Source organism: Pan troglodytes, chromosome 1, assembly GCF_028858775.2.
Source record: "Pan troglodytes isolate AG18354 chromosome 1, NHGRI_mPanTro3-v2.0_pri, whole genome shotgun sequence".
Classification (NCBI taxonomy): domain Eukaryota; kingdom Metazoa; phylum Chordata; class Mammalia; order Primates; family Hominidae; genus Pan; species Pan troglodytes.
The window spans coordinates 121,381,783-121,391,821 of record NC_072398.2 but is presented as its reverse complement, the minus strand read 5'-3'; the positions used below and the strand labels follow the sequence as shown (position 1 = coordinate 121,391,821).

Here is a 10,039-nt window from a genome sequence, read left to right as displayed (position 1 = left end):
CTGTAGGAATTTTTCTAATTAATTTTCAAATCTTCCCACAAGCTTTATGTTCAAAGAAATATCATCTTTGAAATAATTTGCGGGAATAATTTACAAATCAAAAATTGATTCACAAGATTGTGTTGCTGTAACCACTAATTTTAACAACTAAATATTTTCTGTATTGGTTTTCTTGATTGTAAAATGTCAATAATATGGAGGTACTTTTAATATACCAGAACACTTAATTACGCCAGTTTCCCATCAACCCACCAAAGTCATTTAATGATTATATTGGCCATTTCCACTGATTGACAGGAGGCTCTTCAGCTAAGAGGTCTCATGGTTTCCACTGCATTATTTTTTTCACCAGACTTCATTCATTTTTAGCCTGAAGAATCACCTCTTCTATTTGGCCACCTTGAAGTCAGTCTTCTTATTTTTTAACATCTGGTTCTGCTTTAACCATTTAACCATTTTAACCAGCTTCTCATTTGTAAACTGTTCTGTATGCTTTCTGTATGTTGCATTTTTAGGGTTTTGCTCAAGAACATCAAGAATCTTTGCATGCGATATTCTCAGCCTCTCCAGTGGACTCTTGCATACATCCAGTCTCACAAGGCCAGGGTTCTTCTTCAGCACACTGCCATGACAGCACCAAAGAGCCCACCCGTTTTCTTTTATCTAACAGAGCCAGAAGATTACTTTTTCAGATCTGAAGAACGAAATTTTAAATGCCATGTTTGAAGGAAGTCTTTCTAAAATGATGAATTCCTGCTGGGCGTGGTGGCTCACGCCTGTAATCCCAGCACTTTGGGAGGCTGAGGCGGGTGGATCACCAGGTCAGGAGTTCAAGACCAGCCTGGCCAATATGGTGAAACCCTGTCTCTACTAAAAATACAAAAATTAGCCATGTGTGGTGGTGGGTGCCTGTAGTCCCAGCTACTCAGGAGGCTGAGGCAGGAGAATCACTTGAAGCCAGGAGGCAGAGGTTGCAGTGAGCTGCACTCCAGCCTGGGCAACAGAGTGAGACTCTGTCTCAAAAAAAAAAACAAAAAACAAAAAACAAAAAAAACGATAAATTCCTGCCTCTTGCAGCACAGCAGATTCCCCACAGCAGTCTTCTTGTCTAAGAGCCATTAGTCCCAACTTCCATTATGACTAGACCAGGATGCAGTGATGCTTTCTTGGGCTCAGAGTAGGGGCACAAAAATACTTGAGGAACGGCCAGGCGCAGTGGCTGATGCCTGTGATGCCATTTGGGTGGTCGAGGCAGGTGGATCACCTGAGGTCAGGGATTCAATACCAGCCTGGCCAATGTGGCAAAACCCCGTCTCTACTAAAAATACAAAAATTAGCTGGGCATGGGGGCTCACGCCTGTAATCCCAGCTACCTGGGAGGCCGAGGCAGGAGAATTGCTTAAACCTGGGAGGCAGAGGTTGCAGTGAGCCAAAATCATGCCATTGAACTCCAGCCTGGGCATCAAGAGTGAAACTCCGTCTCAAAAAAAAAAAAAATAAACTTGTGGAACACATACTAATGAGCCCACCCAGTTAGGCTGGAAGATTGGAATGCAGACAGTAAAGAACAGAATGCTCCCTGGTATCGGGTCCATGGGGTGCGACGGCCGCTACTAGGGTCTTTCTCTCTTGTTCTCTGGACTCTTCCTAAGAGAAGAGCCACTCTTCCTGCCTCCCTTCTTCTTTGCTGCAGAGGCTCAGCCTGTTTCCCCTCTTCTAGGCCCTGCATTCATCCTTCTAACATCGTCTGAGAAGTATGTCCCACTCTCACTGGGTCCTCCTTTCCTGGCTGTCCCTGGACTTGAAGAGAAGCACCAGCCTTCCTTCTAGTTCCTTCTCATCGCTCCCTGGAAACAAGATGTTAACAAAAATCAGAACCACAGGAAAGTTGCAGAGGATCTGGAATCTTAAAAGTCCCTACATCCGGCTGGGCGCCGTGGCTCACACTTGTAACCCTAGCACTTTGGGAGGCCGAGGCGGTGGATCATCTGAGGTCAGGGATTCGAGACCAGCCTGGCCAACATGGTGAAACGCCATCTCTACTAAAAATACAAAAATTACCCAGACGTGGTGGCAGGTGCCTGTAATCCCATCTACTCAGGAGGCTGAGGCAGGAGAATCACTTGAACTCGGGGGAGCAGAGGTTGCAGTGGACTCCAGCCTGTGTGAAAGAGTGAGACTTTGTCTCAAAAAAAAAAAAAAAGTCCCTACATCGTAAGCGGCTGTTTAAAAAACAACAACAACAACAAAAAACAGCTAAGGCATCCCTGCCTCACATCTATAATATAATAAAATAAATTCCAGAGAGATAAAATGTTTCAATATAAAAAGAAACCACAGAAGACATGAAAGAAAACAGGAGTGACTATGTTTTTTTATTTTAGAGTGGGGAAGACCTTTCTAAGAAGAAACTCAGAAAAGCCTAATACATTTAACTACATGAAATTTGTAACATTCTGGACAACAAAAGCTCTATATACAAAGTCAAAGCACAAAGAACAAGCTGGGGAAAATACTTGCAACAGATAAAACAAAGGGTTTGTATCTCTAAGCTACAAAGAGCTTTTCCACATCAACAAGAAAAAGATAAACAACCCAACAGAAAAATGAAAAAAAAGCCAGGAGCAAGTAATCCATAGAAAAAGTATTATAATTAGCTACTATATGTATGAAAAGATGTTCACCCTCCCCCATAGTTTAAAAAAATCAAATTAAATCTATCAGGATGGCAAACATTAAAAAGATGAAATATATATATACATATATATTTCTTCTTCTTCTTCTTCTTCTTCTTCTTCTTCTTCTTCTTCTTCTTCTTCTTCTTCTCCTCCTCCTCCTCCTCCTTCTCCTTCTCCTTCTCCTTCTTCTTCTTTTTCTTTTTGAGACAGAGTCTCCTTCTGTCACCCAGGCTGGAGTGCAGTGGCACAATCTCGGCTCACTGCAACCTCCGCCTCCCAGGTTCAAGTGGTTCTCCTGGCTCAGCCTCCTGAGTAGCTGAGATTACAGGCATGTGCCACCACACCTGGCTAATTTTTTGTATTTTTTGTAGAGACAGGGTTTCATCATATTGGCCAGGCTGGTCAAGAACTCCTGACCTTAAGTGATCTGCCCACCTCAGCTTCCCAAAAACTGTTGGGATTACAGGCGTGAGTCACTGTGTTCAGCTAAAAGATGAATAATATTTAGTATTGACAAGATGTGGATTAATGGGCATTTTCACAGGCTGTATAGTTGGAAGGAAAAATTGGTAGAAACATTTTTGGAGGGCAATTTTGTAATATCTATTAAAGTTTGAAATATGCAAGCCCTTTGACTCAGTAATTCCATTGCTAGGAATTTATTATAGAATAAGGATAAACACCACACATCAGGGAGTTCATGGTGCATTTTAGGGGAGTCAGTGTGAATTTGTTCCTCCACAGGGTAGTGTTTTGTCTTAATCCCCTTGGGATTCTACAGGCATCTGGGGTGTGGAGTTTATACAGTCCAGTAAACTCACTTACTTCTCTCTAAGCCCATACACCCTTAAAAGCTCTCATAGGCTGGGCACAGTGGCTCATGCCTGTAATCCCAGCACTTTGGGAGGCCAAGGGTGGCGGATCACCTGAGGTCAGGAGTTTGAGACCAGCCTGACCAACATGGAGAAACCCCGTCTCCACTAAAAATACAAAATTAGCCAGGCGTGGTGGCGCATGCCTGTAATCCCAGCTACTCAGGAGGCTGAGGCAGGAGAATCGCTTCACTCTGGAAGTTGGAGGTTGCGACGAGCTGAGATCCTGCCATTGCACTCCAGCCTGCAACAAGAGCAAAACTTTGTCTAAAAAAACAAACAAACAAATAAAAACTCTCATAAATCCCCACTTCCCCTCCTCGAACAGCTCACTTTTTGTTGGAAAATAAATCCCTCTGACTTTGGGAAAGCCATCTGTACCTCAGCTCCAGAGGGGAGCATGTGACCTAGACTAACTCTGTCGGAATATTTTATCCTCCCACCACATCTGTTGGTTCGGTGGCGGGCACATGGCCTAAGCTGTTCTCATTGTAATGCAGTTCTGTTGGAAGTATCAGGACAGAGATCTTCTTTTCCTACAGGTGTCATAGATAGATATGTGATCTGAACCGCTCTAGTTCTTTTTCTGCAACGATAAAAATGAGCTTGAGGATGAAGCTAATCTACGGAGCAAGCCTGAGCCAAGTGAATTACAGATAAATGAGCTAAAGCCTGATGATGTTGTAAACCTCTAGATCAAATCATACCTGAATCCCACTGAGCCTCTGGGCTTTTCTGATGCTGGAGGCAATACATTCTCTCAGTTTGAGAAGAGATGTTTGTGTGCTTGCAGTGGAAGCCTCTCCACAAAGACAGAGTCCCTCCTCCTTGCAGACCATCTGGTTCTTTGTCTAGTAAGGCTCTGCCTCAGAGAACAACATTTTGTTAATTCTTCTTGGGAGCAAGGGAAGCCCTGACTTCCTTCATCCTAGGCTTGACTGCTTTGAGGTACTGTTGAGGTGGTATATGGAGGTGAGAGAAAAATGCCTCCTTGTCTGTGTGAGCCTCCTGTAACAATGTGAACTAGTCAGATATTACTCTCCCTAAATGATCTCACTACATTGGTTTCAGCTACAAAACTAGGAACAATTCAAATGCCCATCAGCAGGGTAACTTAATCGTGGTTCAATCACATGGCCGAGAGTGGGGGGATCCTCCGCAGCCTTTAAAAAGATGGAAGAAATGCTCTATGTACTGCCATGAAAGGCACCCAGAATAAACCATTTATTGAAAAAACCCGGTTGAAAAACAGAATGTATAGTATATAATGCCATTTGTGGTTTTTCAAACTGTAAGTCTATGGTTCTATCTGAATAGAAAAAGGTCTAGAAGGAAGGTTGCTTGCACAACAAATTTTATAATGATCCCTGGGGGCTAGAATTCCACAGGCTTTGCATTTTCTATTTTTTCTACTCCTTTATTGAATTTGTATAGTGTAATAAAAAGATTTTTTTAAAGAAAATTTTTACAGTGCTGGCCTCTGGTCTGTAGCTCCCTATTTCCCTCTGTGGCAGTAACTGGAGGCCTCAAGGGAGCTGCCACAGCCTGAGTGTGTAGCTAAACACCCCTGCTGCTCCAGGAAACTCCAGCCTTGCTTGGCCTGTTTGTGGGTCTGTAAGAGACAACTCCAGGGTGGGTAGGGCCTCAGGGGCAGGGCCGTGTACCCAGTCATCCTGAGCCTGGTGTACCACCTGGTGCCAGGTGGTGAAGAGTGACTGGGCCAGGATGCCAGGGGGTGGAGTGGTGAGTTGCTGGTCTGCTTTGTTAGAGGAAGATGTCGGCATGGGTAGTAGGCTGAATCATAATCCCCAAAGACTTTGGATCCTAATCCCTTGGTATCAGTGAATGTTACTTTATATGGAAAAAAAGGTCATAGCAGATGTGATTAAGGATCTTGAGATGGGCAGATAGTTTTGGACTATCCTAGTAGGGCCTAAATGCAATCACAGATACCCTTAAGAGAGAGGCAGAGGGAGATTTGTCAAAACAGAAGAGGAGAAGGCCATGTGACCACAGAGGCAGAGACTGGAGTGATGTGGCCACAAGCCAGGGAATGCTGGCAGCCACCAGAAGCTGGAAGAGGCCAGGCACAGATTCTCCCACGACACCTCCAGAGGGCGTGCAGCCTGACTGAAACTGGATTTTGGCCCAGTGATACTGATTTTGAACTTCTCTGCCCTCTGGAACTATGAGAGAATCCATTTCTGTTGTTTTAAGCCACCAAATTCATGACGATCTGTGACAGCAGCCACAGGAACCTGACATAGCTGTCAAAAGTGAGGCTGGCCTGCAGCTGTTCAGCATACTCTTTCCTGAGGGCCTGCCTTCCTCACTCCAAGCTGCCCAGGCTGAAAAGAAAATGAGGCTGCTTCCTCTAGACACCCTTGAGAGGGGCTTATCTAATGAGTTCTGGCACTTGTGAGGAGGGGTATGTGGATGTGGAGCCTACTCTTGCTCTCCACTAGCCCGGCTGGTGGTGAGGGGTTGCCCAGCAACTACAGAGGCTGGCAGGGCTCCCCACTGTGCCCTGGTTTCTCCTCAGAGCAGTTCTTGCCCTGAGTATTGTTAGAGTGCAGAGGCTATTAAAAAAAATGAAAACACCAACCCTCAAAATAACTTCCCAGGTTCTAAAAATGGAATTCTGCCCAGTAGTAATATTTCTCACTCCTGCAATAGTAAAATTTCTCACTTCCTCGTGCTCTGTAGGCTTGTGTCTGGCCCAAGAGGGAACTGCTATTAATGGCAATTTCTGCCTGATGTAATCCCCTTGGTGAGCCACCTGCCTGTGGATGGTGACACTCCTTTACCCAACAGGCCTTGCAGCCTCCTCCACAGAACCTCCCGCAGCGTGTTAGGTTTTTGTCTGCTTTGATTGATATCCATAGTCTCTCTTGGTTCAGAAAATAATAACAACAATGATAATCAACCAATTACTTATGTAGCTCTTATAATTGTCAGGCATTGTCCCAAGCACGGAATGTTTATTAACCCATACACTGCTCATGACTGTCCTGTGGGGTAGCTATTAGTATTATCCTCCTTGTACAGATGAGAAAACAAAGGCACGGGGAGGTTAAGAACATGTCCAAGGGCACATAGCTACCAAGTGGCTGAGCTGGGGTTTGAACCCAGCCTGAAGGGCTCTGGGATCAGAGCTCTTACCTCCTGCATTGTATTGGCTGGCTGGAGGAAGGATGGGGAAGCCTTTCTCTGTGCAAAGCGAGCTGTCCTGGGCAGCTGATTTGGGCTTGCCCCCGGCGGGCCCTTGAGCTCTTTTGAGATCAGGGCTGTGATTGCCTGGAGAGGTCTCCCAGCAGCACGCACTCTACCTTAGTGCCTTCCATATTCTCTTCCTGCTGGGGTCATTGCAAAGCCTGTGACTATGAGCAGGGTGAGGAATTATCCTTCAGATTTTGGGCACAGACCTCAGATGGGTGTCCCGGAGGAACCAATGTAAAGTCCTCAGGCCTGGGTGTGGGGTAAAGCTGGTTCCATTCTGCTCACATTTACTGGGCAGTGTGTGGATAAATAGCCCACAAGAGCCGAGGATGGTCCTGGGTGCTGAGACTAGAAGGGGAGCAGCCTCCTTTCCTCTCCTCATGGGAAGGACCTGTGGGAGAGGGGCAGGAGGAGGACGAGTGGCCTCCCCCAGGGCCCTGGGGTGAAATGAACAGGTGCCCATTCTCTCTGTCCTGCTCAGGGATGGCCTGATGTCTTAGATGAACAGAGCCTAGAAGTTGGAGTGAAGAGACCTGGCTTCTAGTCCTCGTTCTCCCAGGTTTGAGGTGAGGTATCACTCTCTCTGTGTCCCAGACTTCCCCTCTGTAAACCAAGGGATTGGATGCGCTTTGATACAAAAAATCCCTCTCTAAAACCCATAACTGATCTGCAAATCCAAGTTGGTTTGCTGTGTTTCCTCTGTGAGACAGCAAGCCACAAGCAGCCAGATCCAATGCTCACTTTCTGCAACTCCTGTCATTTTGTCACTGTGCTTGCCTCTCTTCCCTCACTAGCGAAATAGGGATTAAAACACTCATCTCAGAGTTGTGAGCCTTAAAGGAACATCGCATGGAAAGGCCCTTCTTGGAAGGGCAGAGCCCTGCCCTATGGGACCCATCAGAGAGGGGCCCCTGCTCACCTGGACTCAGATGGGGCTGGGGGTGTGGATACCGGGATCTTCCGGAGGTAAAAGGAAACCAGGTGAAGAGATTGCAGACTGGCAGCTCTCACCTGGACAGGCAGACACATTTTTTGGTCCAGCAAAAATAGCACACTAGAAAAAAAAATTCTAAGTATCTTCCTGGGGAGAGGATAAGTTCCACTCTCTAGTTCACCCACAGAACCCACCCCTCCCTGTTGTCTTACACAGGGCTGGGTATGGCAGGCCCATGAGCTCATTGAGTCCTGCCTTCAGAAAACCTGGACCAGGGGGTTTGGATGTTCCAGGGGGCAGGACTGATGCTCCTCCCATCCTCAGCCCCACCCAGGTCTTGGCAGAGCCCGAGTGGGTGTGTTGTGGGGGAGTCCTGAACTGGTCTGGGCCTCATCGCTCTGCCCTCACCCCCAACCCCAGAGATGAGAGCTCCAAGTTCAGCCAGCTGGGTCTGCTGCCTCCTTGCCTCTGATCTGGGGTCCCAGAACTCCTCTTTTCCCAGAGGGGTTCAGGGCAGAGGGAGGCAGTGTCCCTGCTGGGCCTGTAGAGGAAGCTGAGGGCTGGGTATACCCTGGCCAGCAGCCCAGGAAGCCTGAGCATGTAATGAAAAGATTGCATCTCCTCGACTCTGCTGTTGGGGACAAGCACTTCCAGTGTTGTCCTTGCCCTGTGACCTCTGTCTGGGCACTGCCTCCCCTGCTTCCTGGCTCTGTTCTGTCCCTTTAGGCAGGCTCAGCAGCCCCATCTCAGCTGGTTCTGGGCACAGAGAAGACAGAGACCCCTTTCTCCTCTTCAGGTCTCCAGACGGCCACCCCAAAGGGTGACAGACGTGCCTCCCATTCACATGCCTCTTTGCTGTTGGCAAAGCAAAGTCACATCCATCCTGGAAGGGACGCCCCAGCTCTACAGAGGCCACCCAGCTGTGAGGGGATGAGCTGCACCTCCGACGTAAATCTACTGAGTGTTCAACGTTGCGCTGGCCCCCTAGTCCATCCTGACTCCCTGTGCTGTGAAGCCCATTTGTGGGAGGCAGAGTAGGGTGTGGACGAGGTGCATAGGATAGCTGAAGAGCTGCTCCCTGAGCCCCAGACAATGGCTCTGATGAATCCAAATAGTCATGGAACACTGTAGCCTTTGCAAGTAAGACCATGAGATATCAAGATGCCCCACAGTCACCAGCCTCACTAGTAGAAGGAAGTAAAGCAGGCAAGCACTCTCAGCAGAGAAAGGGACCAACTTCTGGGGATACAAAGGAGAGGGAGGATAGGGCCAGGCACGAGGGGAAAAGTCAAGGGTAAGAGCCTGGGCAGCTGGGCAGTGGGGAGAGCTTCCAAAGGGACAAGCCAGTGGCCAGGCCACATGGCCCTGTCTCCCGTCTTCCCTGTGGCTCTGTGGCTGATCAGGAGCTGGGAGCAGGCACATGCTTTCTGGGCCTGGTGGCCTGGGCAGAGAGGCTAAGTGTGACTGTGGGGACCTCTTCTGCCCACGAATCCACTGATTCCTGCCACAAACCCAGGAGGCGGGTGGGCCCATCTTGTTGTACAGCCTGGATGGCTGCAGCCTGGAGATGAAAAGGGACCTGCCCAGAGTCTCCCAGGCTGGGGCCGTTTTCCCCAGTCCTGGTAGCAGCAGCAGCAGCTGCCGTTTGTTGAGCACTTCTCTCTGCCAGGCTCTGTGCTGAGCACTTTATAGGCACCACCGTTAGCCCACTTCTCCTACAAGGAGACCAGGACTCAGAAAGAAGGTCTTACCCAGAGCCAGTGTCAGGAGTTGAGTCAGGGTAGTTTGACTTCATAGTCTCCGTTCTTAGCACAACTTCCCCACTCATTCCCTCCTACCTTCTCCTTTACCCCCACTAGACATTTTGGGTGGTCTTTTCTACTTCTTGGCCCTAGAGGTCATTGGGCTGCTTTTCTCACCCTCAATCCCCAGGGCTCCTCCTGGAGCCGCAATGCTTGGGGAACTAGGGATTTCCCTCTTTGCCTTCTGCCTGGGCCTCCTTCTTGCCCTTGAAAGAGGAACAGGGGGAGGAGTAGGCGAGGCTTTGGGGTAAGTCTTGGGGGTAGGCACAGGAGAGGTCTTCACCCCAGGCTGGAATCTCCAGGTAGCTTAGTGTCCTCAGCTTGGTGTCCCCAGCCAAGGCAGGCATGGGTGGGGAGAGTGGCATTGGTCAGGGGTACAGCTAATGAGAGTGGTCAGACACGTCCTGATTTTTTTTTTGGAGGATTTGAATCCTCAGGACATTTAGGTCCTGCAGCCACTCAACCTTTAAGGCTTCGTGATGTCCCTTAGCCTTATCCCTGCCAACTCATACTAGGGCCACCAATAGTAGGCTG

General features: G+C 48.2%; 1 pseudogene; it reads right to left on the bottom strand.

Annotated features, from left to right (window-relative positions):
* Positions 1-268: 268 nt before the first annotated feature.
* On the bottom strand, positions 269-5,334 carry LOC107973656 (NADH dehydrogenase [ubiquinone] 1 alpha subcomplex subunit 5-like; annotated as a pseudogene).
* Between the last annotated feature and the right edge of the window lie 4,705 nt (positions 5,335-10,039).